Source organism: Moschus berezovskii, chromosome 1 (assembly GCF_049115385.1).
Source record: "Moschus berezovskii isolate FMDL1 chromosome 1, NW_MosBer_1.0, whole genome shotgun sequence".
In the NCBI taxonomy this organism is placed as follows: Eukaryota; Metazoa; Chordata; class Mammalia; order Artiodactyla; family Moschidae; genus Moschus; species Moschus berezovskii.
This window is the reverse complement of record NC_142460.1, coordinates 154,591,724-154,618,712: the sequence shown is the minus strand read 5'-3', so window position 1 is coordinate 154,618,712 and position 26,989 is coordinate 154,591,724. Positions and strand designations below refer to the sequence as shown.

At 43.7% G+C, this 26,989-nt stretch overlaps 1 pseudogene; it reads right to left on the bottom strand.

Annotated features, from left to right (window-relative positions):
- Positions 1–8,065: 8,065 nt before the first annotated feature.
- Positions 8,066–9,245, bottom strand: LOC129551752 (small nuclear ribonucleoprotein Sm D3 pseudogene; annotated as a pseudogene).
- Positions 9,246–26,989: the final 17,744 nt, after the last annotated feature.

Here is a 26,989-nt window from a genome sequence, read left to right as displayed (position 1 = left end):
TCTGGTCTCAGTTTTGTAACCAGTCCAGCCTTTCCCTGTTATCAAAGCCGCCGCCCTTAACCTTTGTTGACAATAAAAAGCATATTTATTTTGTTCAACAAGCCAACTTGAATTTCCCCAGAGAATTTTTTGAAAGGTAAAATATCAAACATATTAATCATGTAGGACGTTGCCACCCGTACTCATTGCCCAAAGGAGGACAGTTGCCATGGCAATGGTTCTGGTAAGGAGGATGGAGTCTGGCTGAAGGGTGAATAAAATACCATAATGGGGCAGAAGCCACCCAGCCAGCCAATCCCTTATAATCCTGGGAGTGTTTGCCCAAGTCTCAGGAGTTAAGTCATAACTAAGAGAAAGTGAGAGAAAGAAAAGTGTCCAGCAAACATTTTGAGGGGTGGGGCTGAGGGGTCAGAATGTGGGTAGAGATATTTCGAAAGTCACTGGAAGGTACATGTGACTGTGTCTTCTCCTGAGAGCTCCCAGAACCCTCCCACCAGTAACCTTGTACAGTCAGACCAGCCCCATTCATCTGCAAAGAGGCACAGCCAATGGGGCAGAGAGAAGCCAGGGAAGAGTGCACTGGAGACTTGGTGTCAGAATGACCCTCACGGCCACTTTGGCAACATACTCCAAGTCCCTACCTGGTTCATTCTCTGTGACCCAGTGGTCACTTCCTGGGAACCTGCCCAAAGAGAATCATGCATGTGGAGGCTGTTCCTTAGTCACGTCCGATTCTTTGTGACCCCATGGACTGTAGTCTGTCAGGTTCCTCTGTCCATGGAATTTTTCAGGCAAAGACACTGAAGCGGGTTATCGTTTCCTTCTCCAGGGGATCTTCCCCACCCAGGATTGAACCTAGGTCTCTTGCTTCTCCTACATTGCAGGCAGATTCTTGACCACTAGTGCTACCTGGGAAGCCCCAAAAGGGGATCATTCTGACTTTAAAAATCTTGGTCTGCAGCTAAGGAAACCATCAACTGAAGGTACTTGGTAGTACTTCCGGTACTAGTATCAGACAATATATGTATTTCCACGTGCAAGAAATACCACTGAAAGTGGTGGGAGAAAGTTGAACAAAAATAAAACTTTACCTTCTAAACAAGCAAAATTCAATCCATGTGGAGAGAATAAGTCCTCCACTTGCAGAATTTGCAAAAGTTCTATGCACCAACCCAGGTTCTCTTTACTGCCAGGGCTGTGTCTATAAAAAGAACATCTATGCAATGTGAGGGAAAAGGGCTTTAGATACCAAAATACACCAGTGGACATCTGTCTAGATGATTGATGCCATTGCTGGCTTTCAATATGATTTGACTTTCTTCTTCGACTTTACAAGGCATTATGACCAATCTTGATAGTATATTAAAAAGCAGAGACATTACTTTGCCAACCAAGGTCCGTCTAGTCAAGGCTATGGTTTTTCCCGTGGTCATGTATGGATGTGAGAGTTGGACTGTGAAGAAAGCTGATCGCCGAAGAACTGATGCTTTTGAACTGTGGTGTTGGAGAAGACTCTTGAGAGTCCCTTATACTGCAAGGAGATCCAATCAGTCCATTCTAGAGGAGATCAATCATGGATGTTCATTGGAGGGCCTGATGCTAAAGCTGAAGCTGCAATACTTTGGCCACCTCATGCGACGAGTTGACTCACTGGAAAAGACTCTGATGCTGGGAAAGGTTGGGGGCGGGAGGAGAAGGGGACGACAAAGAATGAGATGGCTGGATGGCATCACCAACTCTGTGGACATGAGTTTGAGTGTACTCCAGGAGTTGGTGATGGACAGGGAGGCCTGGCGTGCTGTGATTCATGGGGTCGCAGACAGTCGGACACGACTGAGGGACTGAACTGAACTGAACTGAACTGAAGTAGATGTTCAAGTTACAAAATAATATGTTTTAAGACAAATACTTAAATTTAAAGCAGGAGAGTTGATAGGTATTCATTCTTTCCCTCTCAAGAAGTTCTGAATAGCAACAATGTAACAATGCTTTAGTTATCTTCCTTACAAGCATTTTGTTGAACTAGAGTAAGTGGCAAATTTAATAGAAAAAATGTCCTGGTTTAGAAGCACTTTTATTTAACATTATTCATGTAATTCTTAGTATCCTCTCCCTCTATTCTATTATAGAAACTGCAGATATGAGCAGGATATTATTAATATTTTGATCTGAACTTGGCATCCAAACTTAAAACTCTCTCCTCATTGCCTTGGTTGCACAGTTCTTCGAATCAACAGTTGTTTAATTAATTACAGTTTCACAGAGTATTTAAACATTTGAGACCATTGCTGCTAAATAGTTGCTTTGTAATCTGCTCAGACCCAAATCAAACAGAAGTTGTACTTATGATTTTTTAATTTGTTCTTGAAGCCAAAGTGTCAATATCTTTCACATGAGACCAAGAACACAAGGAACACTCCACATAGGTCCAAATGAATACACTGGATTTCAGAAAGCATCACACATTAATAGTGGAATTCAAACTGTCATGAAAGCCAGGAAAAGAGTGTTTGTAATGTAAATGAATCACCACTCTTTGGGAAAGTTGTTTGAAGCAGAAACCAAGCTTTTCTTTTTAACCTCTTCCTCTCCCACCAAAATAGATTATTGATGATAGATAGAAGATAGGTAGATAGATAGGAACAAAGGCAGGGAAAGGATTTGGGCACAAAGAAGTTCAGGGCAGGGTTGGTTTTAATTCTGTAAGACTAGAAAAGTGGGGTGAGGGAACCTTACTCTTAACAGCAAGGAAGAGGTTGAACTATGATGTGGTAGCATAGTGAAGTAAGATGTAGACAATAAAATGATGCTTAAGAAATCACCATAACAGAGAGAAATGCTCATCCTTTCATAAGAAAAGGTAAAACTCATCATTGTAAATACAATATGATCTGAACCATAGGGAAACCAACAAGAACCTGGAGGAAATGCATCAACTATTGACAGTTCTTGTCCTGAAGTGCTGAGACTATGGTAAGTTTATTTTCTTCTACTCTGCTCTTCTAAAATTTCTATAACAGGCAGGTAAGTTTTATTTTTCAATAATAATCAACTCGAAAAGACTCAGTATTGTCTCTTACCTCATAGCTACTCCCAACCCTCATTACTCTTATCTGCTTATACTAAAGAGGCTGGAAATCTCAAACAGTCACTTTTCCAGCCACCTCTGATGTAGCAGAAGGCATGTTACAATTCTAACAAGTGAGATGTGAGTAGAAGTCTAAGACCGCCTTTCTGCCTTCCTCCTCCTTGTCTAGAACGGAGTGACTGAGGCTGCAGCAAGCATCCGGTAAGATGAAAAGGTGAAGAGACCCGCAGAGATACTGGCTGCAATGCTATCAGGTGCTGCACAAATGCCAGCAGCTGAGAGTTGTTAAGAACATGATGCAAAATGTTGGAGAAAGCTGTGCACCAGCAAGGCCAAGAGCAGAAGTTCTCAACCATTAGATTTATGTGGGGAGATCTTATAAATACTGATGCCTGGGTCCTGACCCTGGAAATTCTGATTTAATTGGCCTGGGCTATGTTCTAGACATCGTGATTTTCTTTAATTCCCTCATTCGTCCAGCCAGAGTTGAGAATCAAGTTATGGAGGCACATAGAAAAAGGTGGTCTGAGCTAACATCCCACTACCCAGCGGTTCAGACTCTCCATTATATAAAACCAGTAAACCCCACTGTCACTGCATTTTCTGTTGAATGTATTCCTAACTGATGTAACTTTACTTTCTTAAGGCTGGCCCAAGAGCCTGAAAACACGAGCAAAAAATAAAATTTCACAGCACAAAGTAGTCGTGTAGATATTTCTGTTTCTCTGTGTGGACTTTTCTCCCTTTGAAATCAAACCCAGGCAAAAACAGATTTATGAAGTATGTAAAAGTACAAACTAGTACAGCCACTATGGAGAACAGTGTGGAGATTCCTGAAAAAACTGGAAATAGAACCACCATCAGTTCAGTTCAGTTCAGTCACTCAGTCGTGTCCAACTCTTTGCAACCCCATGAATCACAGCACGCCAGGCCTCCCTGTCCATCACCAACTCCCAGAGTTCACTCAAACTCATGTCCATCGAGTCAACAACCCAGCAATCCCACTGCTGGGCATACACACCGAGGAAACCAGAATTGAAAGAGACACATGTAATCCAATGTTCATCGCAGCACTGTTTATAACAGCCAGGACATGGAAGCAACCTAGATGTCCATCTGCAGACGAATGGATAAGAAAGCTGTGGTACATATACACAATGGAGTATTACTCAGCAATTAAAAAGAATACATTTGGATTAGTTCTAATGAGGTGGATGAAACTGGAGTCTATTATATAGAGTGAAGTAAGCCAGAAAGAAAAACACCAATACAGTATACTAACATATATATATGGAATTTAGAAAGATGCAAATGATAACCCTGTACGCGAGACAGCAAAAGAGACACAGATGTATAGAACAGTCTTTTGGACTCTGTGGGAGAAGGTGAGGGTGGGATGATTTGGGAGAATGGCACTGAAACATGTATATTAGCATATGGGAAATGAATCACCAGTCCAGGTTCGACGCATGATACAGGATGCCTGGGCTGGTGCACAGGGATGACCCAGAGGGAGGATAAGGAGAGGAAGGAGGTGGGAGGGGGGTTCAAGAAGGGGAACACATGTACACCCGGGGTGGATTCATGTCAATGTATGGTAAAACCAATATAATACTGTAAAGTAATTCGGTTCAGTTCAGTTCAGTCACTCAGTCATGTCCGACTCTTTGCGACCCCATGAACTACAGCACGCCAGGCCTCCCTGTCCATTACCAACTCCCGGAGTTCACTCAAACTCTTGTCCATTGAGTCGGTGATGCCATCCAGCCATCTCATTCTCTGTCGTCCCCGTCTCCTCCTACCCCCAATCCCTCCTAGCATCAGACTCTTTTCCAGTGAGTCAACTCGTCGCATGAGGTGGCCAAAGTATTGCAGTTTCAGCTTTAGCATCAGTCCTTCCAATGAACACCCAGGACTGATCTCCTTTAGAATGGACTGGCTGGATCTCCTTGCAGTCCAAGGGACTCTCAAGAGTCTTCTCCAACACCACAGTTCAAAAGCATCAATTCTTCGGTGATCAGCTTTCTTCACAGTCCAACTCTCACATCCATACATGACCACGGGAAAAACCATAGCCTTGACTAGACGGACCTTGGTTGGCAAAGTAATGTCTCTGCTTTTTAATATGCTATCTAGGCTGGTCATAACTTTCCTTCCAAGGAGTAAGCGTCTTTTAAATCACGGCTGCAATCAGCATCCGCAGTGATTTTGGAGCCCAAAAAAATAAAGCCTGACACTGTTTCCACTGTTTCCCCATCTATTTCCCATGAAGTGATGGGACCAGATGCCATGATCTTCATTTTCTGAATGTTGAGCTTCAAGCCAACCTTTCACTCTCCTCTTTCACTTTCATCAAGAGGCCTTTGAGTTCCTGTTCACTTTCTGCCATAAGGGTGGTGTCATCTGCATATCTGAGGTTATTGATATTTCTCCCAGCAATCTTGATTCCAGCTTGTGCTTCTTCCAGCCCAGCGTTCCTCATGATGTACTCTGCATAGAAGTTAAATAAGCAGGGTGACAATATACAACCTTGACATACCCTTTTCCTATTTGGAACCAGTCTGTTGTTCCATGTCTAGTTCTAACTGTTGCTTCCTGACCTGCATACAGGGTAAAGTAATTAGCCTCCAATAAAAAAATAAAAAGTACAATTTCATTGCCAAGACATAACACCTCATTTCTCTATGCCTCCATTGGTATTGCCCCCTTGTGGCAAAGGTCAGAAACTATGGCAAAACTCCCAGATCTCATCCTTGTCCAGCCCCTAGTCTCCCTTCCCTTGAGGTCAGCACCTGGCTATACCTCTGAATTGAAAAGCCTTGATACTCAAAGTATGGTCCATGGACCAGCAGTTTTTGTATTGTGACCAAGAAGGACTCTATGGGACTTTCCCAGGTCAGACCCCTCCCACATAACCTTTGGCTTTATCTCCTCTCTCGTACCTAGCTAATAGTATCCAATGCACATTTGCAGCAGGCTCTTCCTCCCTCCCCCTTCTCCCCAGGCTAGGGTTGGGACCTGGAGCCCCCTCCGCCTCAGCCCTCTCCCTACTACTGGACATCCCAGGAAGGAATGGGAAAGGAACATATTAAATCCCTTCTTTTAACCTTTTTGCTGCAGCAAGTGTGCCAATCCCACAGCAAGTCCTTTAGGGAAGTAAAATTTCAGACCACTTTGAAGGGAAAAAAATTAATCACCTCTTTTTGTGTGTATCTAGAAGAAAATATGACCTTAGAGGAAATGAAGGGATCAGGATGGGAGAGGAGAGGACAGGAGAAGTGGAGTTGGGTAGAGCCTATATACCCATTCAGAAATTCTTACACAACAGAACACCCACCATGCGGAAACCTTTATGCTGGAGGATCTGGGAGAAAGATGACAGACGTCTATGAGACTAACACTTAGATCCTGGCACACGAGGTTAAGGCTTTAGTGACAAAAGAAGACAAAGTCTCTCTCCCAGTTTACAAAAGAAGGGACTATACATGAAGAGAAAAAAGTCACTCGGCAGGAGAGAGGCTAAGTGCCCCAGTGGGTCCTGGATCAGTGATTCAGCATATCTGGCATAGGACATTTTTAAGTCAGACACAGGCTGGCATTGCTCACTAGCCCCTTGTCTCAGCCCTTGGGAGCTTATGCCAAGGTTTAGGCAGAAGAGTCTGGAACTGGGTTGGGTGGCATTCCTCTTGGATGAGAGCCTCCTCCCAGCTCAGAAAGAAGTAGCTCAGCAGACTGATGCCTATGTCAGCTGGAGTTGCAGTCCTTGCCTCTCAGTCAAGGTAGCAAGTTGAGCTCACCCCCAACCACCACCAGTTCAATTACACAGAAATGCTATATAAAATTGACCCAAATTTTTTTCTTCTCTTTAGCCAGACTGGAGTGGGGCACCCACAAGTGTTGGAAATGAAAAAGGAAAGAGAGAGGAAGGAAGGTGGAAAGAGAGAAAGAAAGAAAGGCCTGAAATAACTGAAACTATAGGGTGACAGAATAGGTACTCCATATGGATGCATCTACATCCCACCATACACAAGCTTCCCTCACAAAAACATCTTTCACTAAAGTTAGGCTTACTATCAAAAGTTATAAGGCATGTAAGGAAATAAATCATGATGAGAAAGTCTCTAAATTTGACAACCAAGAGGAATCAGAAATCAGGGTCTATGACTAATAGAAAAATATAAGAGGCTATAAAATAAGAACACTTTAAATGTATCCTCCCAAAAAAAGAATTGGGGTGTTAGGGGGGGAGCAGGTAGTATTTTAAACGGAACCAAATAAAAATGCTGGAAATTTAAGACTTAGTTGTTGATCTAAGAATCATGGTCAAATTAAATAGTGGACTAGATATAGCACGGTATCTCAGAAGAGTGAGTAAAGGAAATGAATTAAGCTATACTTAGGGACACAGTCGTGAAAATTCAGAATATCAGGACTAAGAAAACCATCTTAAAATAAGTAAAAAATAATTATTATAAATCCATGGCAATGAGACTGACATCAATACCAACAAATACCAGAAGACTGTAATCATATCTTCAAAGTTCAGAGGAAAAATAATTTTCCAGCTAGAATTTTACACCCAGCTAGGCTATCATTTCAAAGAAAGGACAAGATGAAGGCTTTCCAGGGACCAGCATAGATGATACTAGCCATTCCAGCTGTTGTTGTGCTCAGAAAGCACAATGTGACTGTATGAGCCACCCAGAATTCCCCCAGTGGAAAAGGGTCATGTCTGAGGAACTAGAGATCTTGTTGACCTTACTGGATGGGTATTTTCCCACCTAATAGTCCCTAGAAATATTCCAAATATTCCCAAGAAAATACTACTGAGGATTATACTCAGACACTCAAGAACAAGTGGGCCCTTAAAGATCAAGCATCATCTTAGCTTTAGTGTTTTTTACACATCAAAATTACTTCATTAGTTTGAGAAGCACAAAGATAACACATCCTAGGTAGGCAGAGGGACCAGCTAAATCTACATTGTGCTCAACCTCGGATGCAAACATATATGAATATCCTGATCAAGTCTTTTTGTATACAGGAGCGAAAACCCACTGTAAAATTTGGGGCCTCTCTGCCAGCTGCTTACTCCTCAACTAAAAATGGTTGCACCACCCAGATCCAACTCTGCATGAACTTTTAGAGTATCTATTACACTCTAAGCAGAATCTATGTTTCTCTTAGTTTAAATTATTCTCATGAGAATCTGATTGATTTTCTAATCACTAATCAACAGAAAGTTTTCTCACCCTTTGTGAAGGACTCACCTGTGATCCAATCCGTTCTGTCCCTGCAGCAGACTTGGCTATTCAACATCCAATCTATTACCATCACTTTTTCTTGCTACATAAGTGTATCCACCACTCAAGGGATAATTTTTTTTTCAAAAAGAAAAAAACCCACCATATTTATTTAGTTTCACATTTTATCCACATCTAAAGAAAATGCTGTCAACAGATGACCTAGGACATGTACACAGGCACGCACCCTGACCCAGATGACCTAAAAGAAAGAAAAAAAGCAGCAAAGTTCCGTCCAACAGATAAAATCTATCTTCGCTTCTGGAAGACGTTTCCATGTCCCATTCCGCGTCCTCTCCCTCTTGCGGCCACCTGGGCCTTCAGGATGGCCGCCTTTCCCCGACCGGCGCCCGAGCCCTGGTTTTTGTTCTTTGTGCTCTTCAATACGGGTGCGTTTTTCAGCATGTAGGGCAGAATCAGGAAGCGGATCTTGCTGCCCCGGATGTACACCTGCTCCGGTTGAGCCACGCGGTCGTCTCTGTAGGTGACCGTGATGTTGGACTTCTGACAGTTCATATTGTCCTCTGCCTCCATGAGCTTGCCCCGATACACCTCGCCAGTGTTCGTCTCACATGTCACGATGTGACCCTTAGCCTCGTGGAGGACTTTGACCGGCACGCCAATAGACATCTTGGCAGGAAGAGAGTTCTGCTCTGGTCTCCTCTTTCAGAGGCGGCAGGGGAGACGGAACTCTGGCGACTGCGAAGGCCTGAGGTGCGCGAATGGCCTCAAGGGATATTTTTTGATTGACGTAAGTCAATCAGAGTGGCTCATTCCCCTTCCCAGTGATTGGTTTAGAGAAAAGAGCATATGATCCAGCTTTGACTGCTGCTGCTGCTAAGTCGCTTCAGTCGTGTCCGACTCTGTGCGACCCCATAGACGGCAGCCCACCAGGCTCCACCGTCCCTGGGATTCTCCAGGTAAGAGTGCTGGAGTGGGTTGCCATTTCCTTCTCCAATGCATGAGAGTGAAAAGTGAAAGTGAAGTCACTCAGTCGTGTCTGACTCTTCGCGACCCCATGGACTGCAGCCCACCAGGCTCCTCCATCCATAGGATTTTCCAGGCAAGAGTACTAGAGTGGGTTGCCATTGCCTCCTCCACCAGTTTTGACTAGTGATTCCTAAAGGAAAGTCTGTGGGAGGATTCTAGAAAAGATTTCTGCTCTCCTAATGAGAAGACAGCAAAATCTACAGAACCATGCCCCTAGATACACACACACACACACACACACACACACACACACACACACCCCTTTCCTCCTCTAAGCATAGAAAGAGTGTAAGTCACTCAGTCATGTCCAACTCTTTGCAACCCCATGAACTATACAGTCCAAGGAATTCTCTAGGCCAGAATACTGGAGTGGGTAGCCTTTCCCTTCTCCAGGGGATCTTTCCAACTCAGGGATGGAACCCAGGTCTCCCACATTGCAGGCAGATTCTTTTCCAGCTGAGCCACAAGAAAAGCTCAAGAATACCAGAGTGGGTAGCCTATCTCTTCTCCAGCGGATCTTCCCAACCCAGGAATGGAACCGGGGTCTCCTGCATTGCAGGTGGATCCTTTACCAACTGAGCTATCAGGGAAGCCCCTCCTCTAAGCATAGTCAAGATTAAGAATGCTGACTGAAAACACTGAAGCTAGGTTGCTACCAGTCTGAAGATGAAGGAAAGCAGAAGAGAAGCCTAGGAAAAGTGGAGCCAGAACACTAAATTTTTGCTCCTTTGCAGACATTCCATCTCTAAACTCTTTGTGAAATATGATAGTTAGCTTTTTTATTACATAACCAAATTTTAGTATGGATTTACTACTACTCCCTGGTAGCTCTGCTGGTAAAGAATCTGCCTGCAATGCAGGAGAGCCCAATTTGATTCCTGGGTCAGGAAGATCCGCTGGAGAAGGGATAGGCTACCCAGTCCAGTATTCTTGGACTTCCTTGGTGGCTCAGCTGGTAAAGAATCTGCCTGCAAGGCAGGAGACCTGGGTTTGATCCCTGGGTTGGGAAGATCCCCTGGAGAAGGGAATGGCTACCCACTCCAGTATTCTGACCTGAAGAATTCCATGGACTGCATAGTCCATGGGGTCACAAAGAGTCAGACACGACTGAGCAACTTCCACTTAACTTCACTTCAAAGCCAATGCATTTTAATCCAAAGAAACATGGACACCCAGGCCAGGCTTTCTCAGAGGCCTTGAGTGGGTACAGTTCCCACAGAAATATCCACTGTGCCAAGTGGGTTTGGTAGACTTGAGGAACATGAGGAATAAAGAATGTCCTAGGACATCCCAAGAGAAGAAAAGTGACAAAGAACAGATTTGCTTGAAGCAGGAGTAGGGATGATTCTGGATGCAATGCGAAGGTTGTCATTTTGATTGTCATCTAGTCTAGTGTGCACACATAGACTTGTGTTTGTGTTCTAGTGCAAGTGCATTACAAAAGCAAACAAAAGATACTAATGACAATAATAGTCCTCCCCTTATCTGTGGTTTCACTTTCTGTGGTTTCAGTTATCCTCCATCAACGATGGTCCAAATATATTAAAAGGAAAATTCCAGAAGTAAACAGTACATAAACTTTAAATTATGCACCATCCTAAGCAGCATGATGAAATCTCATGCCATCCCACTCTGTCCCACTCTGTCCTCTCCAGGAAGTGACTCATCCCTTTGTTCAGCGTTTTCCTCCCATTAGTCACTTAGTAGCCATCCTGGTTATTGGGTCAACTGACTTGATATAAAAGTGCTTGTATTCAAGTAACCTTTATTTTGCTTAATAATGACTCCAGTGCACAAGAGTACTGATGAAATTCAGATGTGCCAAAAAGAAGCCATGAAGTGTTTCCTTTAAGTGAAAAGGTGAAAGTTCTTGACATAGAAAAGAAAAAATACGCTAAGACTTATGATTAGAATGACTTTTCTATCTGTGAAATTGTGGAGGAGGAAAAAGAAGTTTGTGCGGGCTGTGCTATCATACCTCAAAATGTAGAATTTATAGCCACAGAGCATGATAAATGTACTTTTATTAGTATCTCGTTATGGTTACTCTACTTTTTACTAGTTATCATTTAACAAGTATCTCACTGCATCTAATTCACAAATTAAACTTTATCTTAGGCATGTATGTGTAGAAAAAATACAGTATATATAGGGTTAAGAACTATCCGAGGGTTCAGGCATCCACTGGGGGTTTTGGAACATATCCCCATGGATAACAGGGAACTAATCTTAATGGCATCCTGAGAGTTTCTAGTAGTTTGGTGCTATGACCTAGCCATGTCAGGAGACTAGACTGAAGCCTCCTTAGAGGGAAGAGAGGTCTTTGAATCTTGGGTATTAAATGGGCACAGATGTCTCCCTGTTTGGAGCCAGGGACAACAATGATTGGGTATTTAAAGGTCAGACAGATTCCAACTGCCTGTGCTGAGAACCAGGGCTTCCCAGGTGGCGCTAGTGGTAAAGAACCTGCCTGCCAAAGCAGGAGACTTAAAACACGTGAGTTGGATCCCTGGGTCGGGAAGACCCCCTGGAGGAGAGCATGGCAACCCACTCCAGTATTCTTGGCTGGAGAATCCCATTGACACAGGAGGCTGGCAGGCCTGGTCCATAGGGTCTCTAAGAATCAGACACAACTGAAGCGACTTAGTACAACACACCCCTGCTGAGAAGGACTCAGGCATGAGAGACTCCCATGGTCAGTAAGCAGTGTCTGTCAGGAACTGGCTGGGGACAGGCAGCACCCATGCCACACGCCTGCCCTCCCAAATCCCTTTTGAGACCTCAGCCAACCACCACCTGCATCACAGGGAGGATGCATTCCCTCCAACACATCATGTATTCAAAAATCTTACATTTTATTCTTTATGCTTTTGAACAAAGATACACTTACAAAAGTGCACTGCCTCCAACCAATTCAGGCATTGCTGAACAATCCTTCAAGCGCAAGAGCCATTCTCATCACATTTATTGTGCCTCGCCAATCCTCAACGTGACACTCCTCAACTTGCTCTTTCTTGAAGATCAACAGCACTCCACCTAGTGAATTTTACTTCAGAATTTTAGTATTATTGTTATTTTAGGATTTTACTTGTCTTCCTGCTTTCATCCTAAAGATTTTAACCATAAGTAGCTTTGACGTGCTTCAAAACTGCTTTTGTTCTTTCAGGGAGCTTTTGGAGAGGGTCCAACTTCACACCGTCCCTATGAAATAAGGCCATGGATTTACCTTCCTCAAATATTTCTTGAGTACCTACTTTGTACCAGGTGCCGTGGCAGATACAGAGATGAATAAAGAAGGAAAAGAAAATATCACTTGTTGAGATTCTGCAGTGATATGTAATGTCCCAATACCATGCCAGGGAATTGAAAGTGCTTCAGCTCATTTCATCCCCATAGCAACATCCCAAAGCTTCATTCTCACAATTAGAGTTGAGGAAATTGAGACTCAGAGAGGTTACATGACTTGTCCAGTCATTCTTCTAGTGATTAGTGGAGTTGGCATTAGATTCATGTCTGTCTGACTTGTGGACAAAAAATGTTGCCTGTCACATCATTAAAAAAAGGATGTTGGAGCCATCAAGACATCAACCAACTCGGTCCCTAACTGTGCACCCTAAGAGGATTCAGGATGGAGACAAAGAGGATACTGGCCCTAGATAACTGAGGTGTATATCAAAGGAATGGTTTAAAGGAGCCCAGACTCTTACATCTTCCCATGCATAGAAAAGCACTAAATTCATTAACCTGAGAAGTCTGGTTTTCTCTAATTAGCAGTAACCTTTTGATGTTCCATCTATCTCAGTATTTTTGTTTGAACTTTTGTATGTTATGGCTCCTGCCTTACCCCTTCAGATCAGTCCCTCAGAGCTGTCTCCAGGGCTTAAGGCCTCAGTAAATGTACCAAATAAAACATAATTCTCTGTTTTTAGGGTGTGGACTTTTTTTCAGTCAACAGACTCAAAGCCCATAGTGTTTCAATGCACCAAGACAATGGACCAAATGAGAAGTGAGGCTCAAAGGAAAGGTCGAGGAGGAGTCCTGGGAAATTTGGAGCCAAACTGTTTGCTAGTGAGTTGTACAAAATCAAGCCAGTTACTAACCTCTCTCAGCCTCAGCAGCCCAGTCAACGAGGGCTAACACCTACCTTGCAACGTTGTTGTAAGGATTAAAAATATTATGTATAAAAACAACCAGCTCATGGAACTAGCCTACAAAGAATAATTATTGTTATTCATAGCTCTGCAAAGAGTCGGACACAAGTGAGCACTAACACTTTCATGTGCTTTGTCTCTCAGTCATGTCCAACTCTTTGTGACCCCATGAACTATAACCCTCCAGGCTCCTCTGTTCATGGAGATTCTCCAGGCAAGAATACTAGAGTGGGTTGCCATGGCGTCTTTCAGGGGATCTTCCCAATCTAGTGGTCAAACCCAGGTTTCCCACATTGCAGGTGGATTCTTTACCTTGTGAGCCACCAGGGAAGCCCCAGCTGCTGCTGCTGCTAAGTCACTTCAGTCACGTCCGACTCTGTGTGACCCCATAGACGGAAGCCCACCAGACTCCCCCGTCCCTGGGATTCTCCAGGCAAGAACACTGGAGTGGGCTGCCATTTCCTTCTCCAATGTGTGAAAGTGAAAAGTGAAAGTGACATTGCTCAGTCGTGTCCGACCCTTAGCGACCCCACGGACTGCAGCCTACCAGGCTCCTCCATCCATGGGATTTTCTAGGCAAGAGTACTGGAGTGGCTTGCCATTGCCTTCTCCGGGGAAGCCCCAGGGGCACATCCAAAAGACCGTTTGTTGACATGAGGGAGCTCCCAAAGGGTGACTGGCCACGGGGGCCCACAGGTCAGGGCCTCAGCACGAGCTCTCTTTCCCTCTTCCCTCTCTCAGGCAGCATGTCCCCCCCACATCCCCCAGCCCCCGGCCTCAGACGCAGAGGCAGGGGGACACTGTGTCTTTCAGAGCTATGCAAATTGCCATTTCTTATAGATATAGAAAACACTTTCACAGCTATGCAAATTACCATTTCTCAAAGAGACAGGAGCCATTTCCTACACACCAAGTTCTCAAGTTTATGGGTAAAATTCTAGAATCTAAGATAACAGGATTTTGCTATATGGCTTTGAGAAAGCATGTGTTTGTCTCAAGAATCCCCAGAAAGTCTGTAAGAAGAGAAAAGCCCAAATAAGAGGTAAGTTCAGAGACTCATTTCCCACTCTCACATCCTTATTCAGGGTAGATATTGAGCAAGATTGCCAAGAGGACCCACCATTATTGGAGCCTGCTTGTGAATGGTCTGGCCCCCTGGAATAGCCATGGGCCATGAGAGGAAGGCTATTATTTAAACTGCCTGGAGGGTGTGTGTGCTCAATCATGTCAGAATCTTTGCGACCCTGTAGCCCACCAGGCTTTTATGTCCATAGGATTCTCCAGGCAAGAATACTGGAGCAGGATTGAACTCACATCTCTTGCGTCTCCAGCATTGGCAGGCAGATGCTTTACCACTGAGCCACCTGGGAAGCCCCAAACTGCCTGGAATCCTACCTCAAATCTTTACAGAGAAACAGACTCACATTGGATCAGGCTTTCATGGGTCTCAAGGGAATGCTGATTTTGTTTGTTAATGTCACAACAAATGTGTCCCTGAATGAGAGAATTGACAGGACACCTGTCTCTGCATTGAAACCTGATTAAAAGCAAGTCCAGCCCCTACTATTCTCAAGAGTCTTCACAGTTTCTAAGCTGTTTAGTCCTTTGTGATTTAGTCATTTCTATGGCAGGAAGGTTTCATCCTTGTTTCTTCTAGGGATAATCTATCCACAGCACAGCATGAATACTTAAGGAACGGGCTGCCTCTCAAATAGAGACGATTGCCTAAGTGGAAGGACTTGATAGGAATGAAAATGCATCCCCATGACCCCAAAACCCATCCCAACAAATAAGAATTTTTACCTACCTCCTGTCGCTGACACCGTGAATTCTCCTCTGGAGGCAGAGTGGCTGGCAGGCAGCACCCCAAACATTTTCATGAAAGAACTCCTCAAAAAGAGGGTAGTAGTGAGGTGGTTGCACAACATTGTGAATATACTAACAGCTACTGAGTCGTAGACTTTAAAGTGGTGACAATTATGTTATACAAATTTCAGAAATGGGATATTTCCTGCCATATCAGTAAACAAGAATGGCACGGTCCTCAGAGACTGCAGCCACCACAGATGGTGAGCTGGTGAGCCCTGAGGGAACTCAGGAAAGGAAGAATACCTGCCATCTAGCAGCCATCAGACTACAGCCACTCCCTAAGGTGAGCCCTGAGGAAACTCAGGATGAGACAGCACAGGATACTGGCCCCAGATAGCTGAGGTACAGATTAAAAGAACAATTTCAGTAAGCCCAGATTCTTAAATGTTCTCATACATAGAAAAGTGCTAAATTCCTTAACTTGGGATATCTGGTTTTCTTTAATTGACAGTAGTTTTTTGATGTTCCCAACTACCTGCCATTTGTTGCAAAAACTCCTAAATATCCTAGCTTCTCCCCTCACCTCCTCAGAGCAGTTTCTCAGCGCTATTTGAAACACTGTCTCCCAGGCTGCAATCCTCATTTTGCCCCAAATAAAGCTTAATTTTCAGCTCTCACATTGTGCAAATTTTTTTCAACAATTATATCTCAAAAAACAATTTTTTTAAACATGTTTTTAAAACTAGAGAAACTCAGCATTGGGAATCTTGTCCTTGGAAGGCCTGGAGAGCCCAGACTCAGTTACAGCTCTAGGTAGGGACTCATAGCACATTGCATTCTGTTCCACAATATATCTATACTTGCAGTGTTTTAAGGGTTAAAGCTAGTTTAAATGTTCAACCTTTATCCCCTCAGATATTTGAATAAAATTGATAGCCCAGGATGATGTGCCTTGGTTTCCTGGCTGTTTGGAGAACCTTGTGGCAGCACCACTTGCCCGTGGGCTTAAGAAGCATGAGAAGACAGCCAGGCTTACCAGGATGTGATCCTAGGTGTTAGCATCCCAGGAACTCAGGATGCTATCCCAGTGCTTACCAACAAATGTCTGCTGTTCCAGTAAATAACAAATGGTGTCCACCATCAAGTCATCAGCCACTGCAGCCACCTCCGATGATGCTCTATGAAAGGAATTCTGGATGAAGAAAAATGGGATCCTGGTCCTAGATAGTTAGGATGCAAATCTAAGAAATAATTTCCATGAGTCCAAATTCTTGCCTTTTCACATATACAGAAAAGCACTATTATTAATTTGAGATGTCTGTCTTTGTGGTTAGCAGTAATCTTTCAATATTCAACTCCATATGATTTTTTCAGAAAAAATTTCTGTATATCCAGGCTCCTCTCTTACTTCTTTGAAACAATTTGTCAGAGCTATCTGAGAGGCTGCCTTCCCAGGCTTTAGTTCTCAGTATTCTGAAAGAGATGGGAATACCAGACCACCTGACCTGCCTCTTGAGAAACCTGTATGCAGGTCAGGAAGCAATAGTCAGAACTGTACATGGAACAACAGACTGGTGCCAAATAGGAAAAGGAGTACGTCAAGGTTGTATATTGTCACCTTGCTTATTTAACTTATATGCAGATACATCATGAGGAACGCTGGGCTGGAAGAAGCACAAGCTGGAATCAAGATTGCTGGGAGAAATATCAATAAACTCAGATATGCAGATGACACTACCCTTATGGCAGAAAGTGAAGAGGAACTCAAAAGCCTCTTGATGAAAGTGAAAGAGGAGAGTGAAAAGGTTGGCTTGAAGCTCAACATTCAGAAAACAAAGATCATGGCATCTGGTACCATCACTTCATGGGAAATAGATGGGGAAACAGTGTCAGACTTTATTTTTTGGGGCTCCAAAATCACTGCAGATGCTGATTGCAGCCATGAAATTAAAAGACACTTACTCCTTGGAAGGAAAGTTATGACCAACCTTGATAGTATATTAAAAAGCAGAGACATTACTTTGCCAACAAAGGTCCGTCTAGTCAAGGCTATGATTTTTCCCATGGTCATGTATGGATGTGAGAGTTGGACTGTGAAGAAAGCTGATCGCCAAAGAATTGATGCTTTTGAACTGTGGTGTTGGAGAAGACTCTTGAGAGTCCCTTGGACTGCAAGGAGATCCAACCAGTCCATTCTAAAGGAGATCAATCCTGGGTGTTCATTGGAAGGACTGATGCTAAAGCTGAAACTGCAATACTTTGGCCACCTCATGCGATGAGTTGACTCACTGGAAAAGACTCTGATGCTGGGAAAGGGGACGACAGAGAATGAGATGGCTGGATGGCATCACCGACTCTGTGGACATGAGTTTGAGTGAACTCCGGGAGTTGGTGATGGACAGGGAGGCCTGGCGTGCTGTGATTCATGGGGTCACGGAGAGTCGGACACAACTGAGTGACTGAACTGAACTGAACTGAACTGAAGGTCCCTGAATAAAACATAACCTGCAACTTTTAAGTTTGCATTTTTTTGGTTGACAGTCCTAATGTGTGATTCTGTTCCCAGTGAGTGCAAGTTTCTTTCTCTGTCGCAAAAGGATTCAGAGACAAAGCAGAGAGATTAAGAAAGTAAAGTGAGAGTTTATTTAAGCAAGGATACACTCTCAGAGGGAGAGCAAGCAGACAGATAGGTGAGGAGCTGCCCCCCTGGGTTTCTTTGGCAAGCTGGTCATGAGGGGCATGCAAATGAAGGGACAGAATCTTCACTGGGGAAGGAGGAGTTTGGAGGTCTTATTCTTTGATTTTCATCCCAGCTCCATTTTTCAAAGGGGAGGAGGGATTTCTGTCTTTATTTAGCTTAGATCAGAAGTATCACTGCATCAGTGCACAACGGGTACTTCTTACCTGTAAGGTTAATTTTATTGTAATAAGAGCATAATAAGCAACAGGTGACATTCAGAAGCTGGCAAATTCCAGGTGAAGCAAGAAAGAAAAGTTCCTCCATCCAGGAATGGAGCCCTGTGAGACGAACTTTAGGGCTGACTTTTGCAGATGAAAGGACCGTCCTTTCCTCATTGCAGGTTCAACCTGTACATCAAGAACAAAATAAATGCTTGTTTCCACAACAGTATTCACTCTAATAGATCAAATGATAAAAGAAGCGATGATTCCAAAGAGAAGACTTACAGGATCTGGGTCCATCCTCACCCACCAAACTGGAACTCAGCCTGACTTCCTTCCTGTGCCAGTATGCAGAGGCCAAGGGCTGACTCTACAATCACAAGTGTAGGTCACTGTCAGAGGAGACCAGCAGGAGCAGTACAGGGCTTAGCCCTGGGCAGGCAAGGGGCCCTGTGTCTTCAGGTGCCTTCGTTGACAGTTTCTAAGTCCCCTTCAGGGCCTGGAATCTGCTGGGGCCAGCAGTGCCATCTGACTAGGTGCCTCAGGCCAAGGCCCAGGCCCAGGACTCAAGAGAACTCCATCCAGCTCTCCCCTTTCTCAGTGCTGACTCTCTACCCTGGATGTGAGGATACCCAGAGGGCTCTGGAGTGTGTGTCTATATGGCCCCAGGCCAGCAGTTGGGCCAGCAACTCACCCTTCCTGCCTAATACAGTATTTCTCTGTGATGACATGCAAGATCGGGCCCTTAAAATGGTGCTAACATGCTGATCTGGGGGTGACACATTTTCCACAGAACAAGTTCAGCGATCCCCCTCCTCCATGTTCTCTGCCCAGTTCCACCTCTGATCTACAACATCAGGCAGTGGCAGGTGTGACTTATCCTGTGTGTCCCCACTGCTGGAGCCCAGGGAGGTCTCCCAAGCCCTCACAGGCTCTATGCCACTCATCCAGCGGTCCTCTGTGGGTGGTCTCACCTCTAAAACGTCTTCAGATCACCACTCTGCAACATCAGCAGGCGCTTTAATTGACATCTCTTGTTCAGTCTTCAGCTGTAGAAGACAGATGGACATGCTTCTCACAATGCTCATACCTTTCAGTTCTCACTCGCCCCTTAGTTCCCTCACCCATCCTCCCTGCAGACAGCATTGTCTATCAACATTGAAAGAGATCACATCCTAGGAAGGAAGTGATTCAAGCCTAAAAATTTCAAGAGAGGATGTGGTCTACCTTTAGGTTAAAAAAATTCCAAACGGTAAAGGCAACAAGACCAGAAAGCTATCGCTCTCATTTTCCTATATGCTCTGGGTAAGATTTTAGCGCTTCTCCACCACAAAGCATGGCAATATTTGAGAGAGTCATTGAAAGCCAGGATTCACAGATAGCCTGATGCAGATGTTGACTGTGAGGGCTACTCCATTTCTTCTAAAGGATTCTTGCCCACCATAGTAGATATAACGGTCATCTGAATTAAATTCGCCCATTCCAGTCCATTTTAGTTCACTGATTTCTAAAATGTTGATGTTCCCGCTTGCCATCTCCTGTTTGACCACTTCCAATTTACCTTGATTCACGGACCTAACATTCTGGGTTCCTATGCAATATTGTTCTTTCCAGCATTGGACTTTACTTCCATCACCAGTGACATCCACAACTGGGCATTGTTTTCTCTTTGGCTCCATCCCTTCATTCTTTCTGGAGTTATTTCTCCAGTAACATATTGGGCACCTACCAACCTAGGGAGTTCATCTTTCAGTGTCCTATCTTTTTGCCTTTTCATACTGTTTATGGGATTCTTAAGGCAAGAATACTGAAGTGGTTTGCCATTATTGCTGTTCCCTTCTCCAGTAGACCACGTTTTCTCAGAAATCTCCACCATGATCCGTCCATCTTGAGTGACCCTACACTGTGGCATGGCTCATAGTTTCATTGAGTTAGACAAGGCTGTGGTCCATGTGATCAGTTTGATTAGTTTTCTGCAATTGTTGTTTTCATTCTGTCCACCCTCTGATAAGGATAAGAGGCTTATGGAAGCTTCCTGATGGGAGAGACTGACTGTGGGGGAAACTGGGTCTTGTTCTGATGGGCAGGGCCATGCTCAGTAAACCTTTAATCCAATTTTCTGTTGATGGGTGGGGCTGTGTTCCCTCCCTGGCTATTTGACCGAGACCAAACTGTGGTGGAGGTAATGAAGATAATTATAGTCAAGGCTGTATATTGTCACCCTACTTATTTAACTTATATGCAGAGTACATCATGCAAAATAGCGGGCTTGGTGAAGAACAAGCTGGAATCAAGATTGCCAGGAGAAATATCAATAACCTTAGATGCACAGATGATACCACCCTTATGGCAGCAAGTGAAGAGGAACTGAAGAGCCTCTTGACGAAAGTGAAAGAAGAGAGTGAAAAAGCTGGTTTAAAACTCAACATTCAAAAAACTAATATCATGGCATCCAGCCCTATCAATTCATGGCAAATAGATGGGGAAGCAATGGAAACAGTGACAGACTTTATTTTGGGGGGCTCCAAAATTACTGTAGAAAAGGCAGAGGAACCAGAAATCATGTATGGATGTGAGAATTGGACTATAAAGAAAATTGAGTGCCGAAGAATTGATGCTTTTGAACTGTGGTGTTGGAGAAGACTCTTGAGAGTAGTCTCTTGGACTGCAAGGAGATCCAACCAGTCCATCCTAAAGGAGATCAGTCCTGAGTGTTCACTGGAAGGACTGATGTTGAAGCTGAAATTCCAATACTTTGGCCACCTGATGTGAAGAGCTGACTTATTTGAAAAGACTCTGATGCTGGGAAAATTGAAGGCGGGAGGAGAAGGGGATGACAGAGGATGAGATGCTTGGATGGCATCACTGACTCAATGGACATGAATTTGGGTAAACTCTGGGAGTAGGTAATGGACAGGGAGACCTGGTGTGCTGCAGGCCATGGTGTCACAAAAAGTCGGACACAACTGAGCGACTGAACTGACCTGAACCGAAAATCACTGCAGATGGTGACTGCAGCCATGAAATTAAAAGATGCTTGCTCCTTGGAAGAAAAGCTATGACCAACCTCGACAGCATATTAAAAAGCAGAGACTCTACTTTGCTGACAAAGGTCTGTCTAGTCAAAGCTATGGTTTTTCCAATAGTCATGTATGGATGTGAGAGTTGGACCATAAAGAAAGCTGAGCACTGAAGAATTGATGCTTTTGAACTGTGGTATTGGAGAAAACTCTTGAGAGTCTCTTGGACTGCAAGGAAATCAAACCAGTTCATCCTAAAGGAAATCAGTCCTGAATATTCATTGGAAGGACTAATGCTGAAGCTAAAACTCCAATACTTTGGCCACCTGATAGACCCTGATGCTGGGAAAGATTGAAGGCAGGAGGAGAAGGGGACGACAGAGAATGAGATGGTTGGATTGCATCACCGACTCGATGGGCACGAGCTTGAGCAAGGTCTGGGAGTTGGTGATGGACAGGGAAACCTGGCATGTTGCAGTGCATGGGGTCGCAAAGAGTCGGACACAACTGAGAGACTGAACTGATGCATGTGTAGCACTGTAAGCAGTGATGTCATGTTACAAGCATTAAATCGCAGGCATCAGGGAATTTCAGGGACTGGAAGATCTATGTTGCTTCAATACAAAAAGCCACAGTAGTGGGAAATATAACATCATTGCTAATTTTTTCTCATAATGAGGGGTATGAAATTAGCCAAGAATGGTGCATTTGACAATAAAGAACATGAAGAATGGTTCCTGGACCTGAACAGGATGGGAGGATGCCAGGCCACCACAGAGTCTTCACACGCACCAACTGGACAATGAATAAATCTATAAGTACCTCTTCACCCATTTTTCTGTGTTCCAACAACAAATCACATGAGTCCCTGACCATGGATTTTTAAATTCTTTAAAATTAATTAATTTAAATTTTAAATTATTCCAATTATTTGTCTTAAATAGTTTCATAGACAGCTTTACAAAAAATATTTGCTCAGAGTCCTGCACATGCTAGAGGTTCCCTGGCAGGAATACATCTTTTTAAGATAGAGGAGGAAAGAGCTGGGCAGAAACATGCTTGGGAAAGTGCATTCAAATGTGAGAACAGGAAAACCTAGTTATGAGTGGAGACTTTTGTCCCTATTAAGTAATCTTTATTAGCCCACTAAGAGCTTCCCCAAATATAATAAAAATAAATTTTATAAAAGAAAAATAAACATACTAAGTTTAAAAACTTGAGACTAATATCAAGAGGAAGTATAGCAAGAATAGTAGTCGCTTAGATATTAAGAAGAGGTGGCAAGAATACACAGAAGAACTGTACAAAAAAGATCTTCACAACCAAGATAATCACAATGGCATGATCACTCACCTGGAGCCAGACATCTTGGAATGTGAAGTCAAGTGGGCCTTAGAGAGCATCACTACAAACAAAGCTAGTGGAGGTGATGGAATTCCAGTGGAGCTATTTCAAATCCTGAAAGATGATGCTGTGAAAGTGCTGCACTCAATATGCCAGCAGATTTGGAAAACTCAGCAGTGGCCACAGGACTGGAAAAGGTCAGTCTTCATTCCAATCCCAAAGAAAGGGAATGCCAAAGAATGCTCAAACTACTGCACAATTGCACTCATCTCACATGCTAGTAAAGTCATGCTCAAAATTCTCCAAGCCAGGCTTCCGCAATATGTGAACCGTGAACTTCCAGATGTTCAAGCTGGTTTTAGAAAAGGCAGAGGCACCAGAGATCAAATTGCCAACATCCGCTGGATCATGGAGAAAGCAAGGGAATTCCAGAAAAACATCTATTTCTGCTTCATTGACTATGCCAAAGTCTTTGACTGTGTGGATCACAATAAACTGTGGAACATTCTGAAAGAGATGGGAATACCAGACCACCTGACCTGCCTCTTGAGAAACCTGTATGCAGGTCAGGAAGCAACAGTTAGAACTGGACATGGAACAACAGACTGGTTCCAAATAAGAAAAGGAGTACGTCAAGGTTGTATATTGTCACCCCGCTTATTTAACTTCTATGCAGAGTATATCATGAGGAACACTGGGCTGGAAGAAGCACAAGCTGGAATCAAGATTGCAGGGAGAAATATCAATAACCTCAGATATGCAGATGACACCACCCTTATGGCAGAAAGTGAAGAGGAACTCTAAAGCCTCTTGATGAAAGTGAAAGAGGAGAGTGAAAAGGTTGGCTTGAAGCTCAACATTCAGAAAACAAAGATCATGGCATCTGGTCCCATCACTTCATGGGAAATAGATGGGGAAACAGTGGAAACAGTGTCAGACTTTATTTTTGGGGGCTCCAAAATCACTGCAGATGCTCATTGCAGCCAGGAAATTACGCTTACTCATTGGAAGGAAAGTTATGACCAACCTAGATAGCATATTAAAAAGCAGAGACATTACTTTGCCAACAAAGGTCCGTCTAGTCAAGGCTATGGTTTTTCCTGTGGTCATATATGGATGTGAGAGTTGGACTGTGAAGAAAGCTGATCACTGAAGAATTGATGCTTTTGAACTGTGGTGCTGGAGAAGACTCTTGAGAGTCCCTTGGACTGCAAGGAGATCCAACCAGTCCATTCTAGAGGAGATCAGTCCTGGGTGTTCATTGGAAGGACTGAAGCTAAAGCTGAAACTCCAATACTTTGGCTACCTCATGCATCGAGTTGACTCACTGGAAAAGACTCTGATGCTAGAAAGAATTGGGGGTGGGAGGAGACAGGGACGACAGAGAATGAGATGGCTGGATGGCATCACCGACTTGATGAACATGAGTTTGAGTGAACTCCAGGAGTTGGTGATGGACAGGTAGGCCTGGCGGGCTGTGATTCATGGGGTCGCAAAGAGTTGGACACGACTGAGCGACTGAACTGAACTGAAGCATATTGCCCCATGTTTAAACCCTTCTCTACTATGTATAGCCATGTGACCTTGAACCTACCTGGGCCTCAGTGCTCCATTCTGTAAAATGGGGGTATAATAGTACTTCTCATGAAGGCACTTATTGTACAATAAATTCTCCACCATTGTCAGCTGCTATTGTTTGTGGAAGGAACTAGTTCACCATATCCAGAAAAAAAATCAGCTTCTATAAAGTCCAATTTATATCTTTATATTTAGAATACTTCAAATTTTAAATATTGTAAAGATATAATCCTCCCATTTAAAATCATACAGTGTCTTAATAAAAGCAGACAAACACAAATAAATCCAGGGACTTCCCTGGCAGTCCAGTGATTAAGACTTCACCTTCGAATGCAGGGGGTGTAAGTTCGATCCCTGGTCAAGGAGCTAAGATCTCCCATGACTCATGGCCAAAAAACCAAAATACAAATAGAAACAATATTGTAATAAATTCAATAAAGACTTTCCAAATTGAATCCAAATTTATAAACACCATAATCAAATTGTAGGATTGCAGCAGTAAAGAGATCATAAACTTAAATCAAGAAAAAAGACAGACTGACTACAAAGCAATAGCATTTAGAGAGATAATAGGTTTTCTAGAACACAGTAGAATCACATCTTTAATGTAATGATGGAAAACAATCATCATGGTGCTGGAGAAGATTCTTGAGAGTGACTGCAAGGAGATCAAACCAGTCAATCCTAAAGGAAATCAACTCTGAATATTTGTTGGAAGGACTGATGTTGAAGCTGAAGCTCCAATACTTTGACCATCTGATGCAAAGAGCCAACTCATTAGAAAAGACCTTGATGCTTGGGAAGATTGAGGGCAGGAGGAGAAGCAGACAACAGAGGATGAGATGGTTGGATGGCATCATCGACTCAACAGACATGAGTCTGAGCAAACACTGGGAGATAGTGCAGGACAGGGAAGCCTAGCGTGCCGCAGTCCATGGGGTGGTAAAGAGTCAGACATGACTGAGCGACTGAACAACAACAAATTCTACACCTAAGTATTCTATAATTTAAGAATGAGAAGGAAATCTTTTATTTTCTATTTTCACTGACTCTAATGCCTTGGTCACCTAATCAGATCATCACCCCTAAACCCCTTCTACAGGGAAACTGGCAACCACCTATATGACTAAAGAATGTATTGGGAATGCCTGAATCCACATCTAGAATGAGAAATATAGACACAATCAGGGAGCATTAAACCCAAGTGTATTTGCCACCTCACCTGCAGCAGCTGATTTTAGGAATCATGTGATCATTCATACACAGCCACACACCAGACATGAATGCTCCAAACCCTGTGCCCTTGACTAATAGGAATTCCATGCTTTGCTGCAGTATCCTCCCTAAATGTTTCATATCTCTCAGAATTTACATGTGAAATCCAAATGTACCTAAATCTACCCATCTGTGGGTCCCAGGTAAGGTCTTATTCCCTCCTGGAGGGCCCGGAGTGCCCCACATCAACACAGAAATTCCGCCTGACCCACCGTTGGCTCTCACCTTCCCAGAGCTGAAGCTCCAATAATTTGACCGTCTGATTTGAAGAGTCAACTCATTAGAAAAGACCCTGATCCTGGCAAAGATTGAAGGCAGGAGGAGAAGGGGACAACACAGGATGAGATGGTTAGATGGCATCATTGACTCAATGGACTTGAGTTTGAGCAAACGCCTGACCTGCCTCCTGAGAAATCTGTATGCAGGTCAAGGAGCAATAGTTAGAACTGGACATAGAACAACAGACTGGTTCCAAATCGGGAAAGGAGTACGTCAAGGCTGTGTATTGTCACCCTGCTTATTTAACTAATATTCAGAGAACATCATGCAAAATGCTGGGCTAGATGAAGCACAAACCGGAATCAAGATTGTTGAGAGAAATATCAATAACCTCAGATACGCAGATGACACCACCCTTATGGCAGAAAGTGAAGAAGAACTTAAGAGCCTCTTGATGAAAGTGAAAGAGGAGAATGAAAAATTTGGCTTAAAGCTCAACATTCAGAAAGCTAAGATCATGGCATCTGGTCCCATCACTTTATGGCAAATAGATGGGGAAATAATGGAAACAGTGACAGACTTTATTTTGGGGGGGTGGGGCTCCAAAAATCACTGCATATGGTGACTGCAGCCATGAAGAACATGAAGAATGGTTCCCGGACCTGAATCAGGAGTGCTTGCTCCTTGGAAGAAAAGCTATGACCAACCTAGGCAGCATATTAAAAAACAGAGACATTACTTTGGTGACAAAGGTTCGTCTAGTCAAAGCTATGGTTTTCCCAGTAGTCATCTATGGATGTGAGAGCTGGACCATAAAGAAGGCTGAGCACTGAAGAATCGATGCTTTTGAACTGTGGTGTTGGAGAAGACTCTTGAGAGTCCCTTGGACTGCAAGGACATCCAACCAGTCCATTCTAAAGGAGATCAGTCCTGAATATTCACTGGAAAGACTGATGCTGAAGCTGAAACTCCAATACTTTGGCCACCTGATGTGAAGAACTGACTCATTGGAAAAGACCCTGATGCTGGGAAAGACTGAAGGCAGGAGGAGAAGGGGACGACAGAGAATGAGATGGTTGGATGGCATCACCGACTCGATGGACATGAGTTTAAGTAAGCTCCAGGAGTTGGTGATGGACAGGGAAGCCTGGCGTGCTGCAGTGCAGGGGGTTGCAGTCAGACATGGCAGCGACTAAACTGAACTGAATGGGAGAGTTTGCTCAACTCTGCTGCCCCCTGCTGGTATCACTGGACGTATGCATCCCTTCCCCTGGAGTCCAGACTGCCTTTTACTAGCTTCTTCCAGGTCAC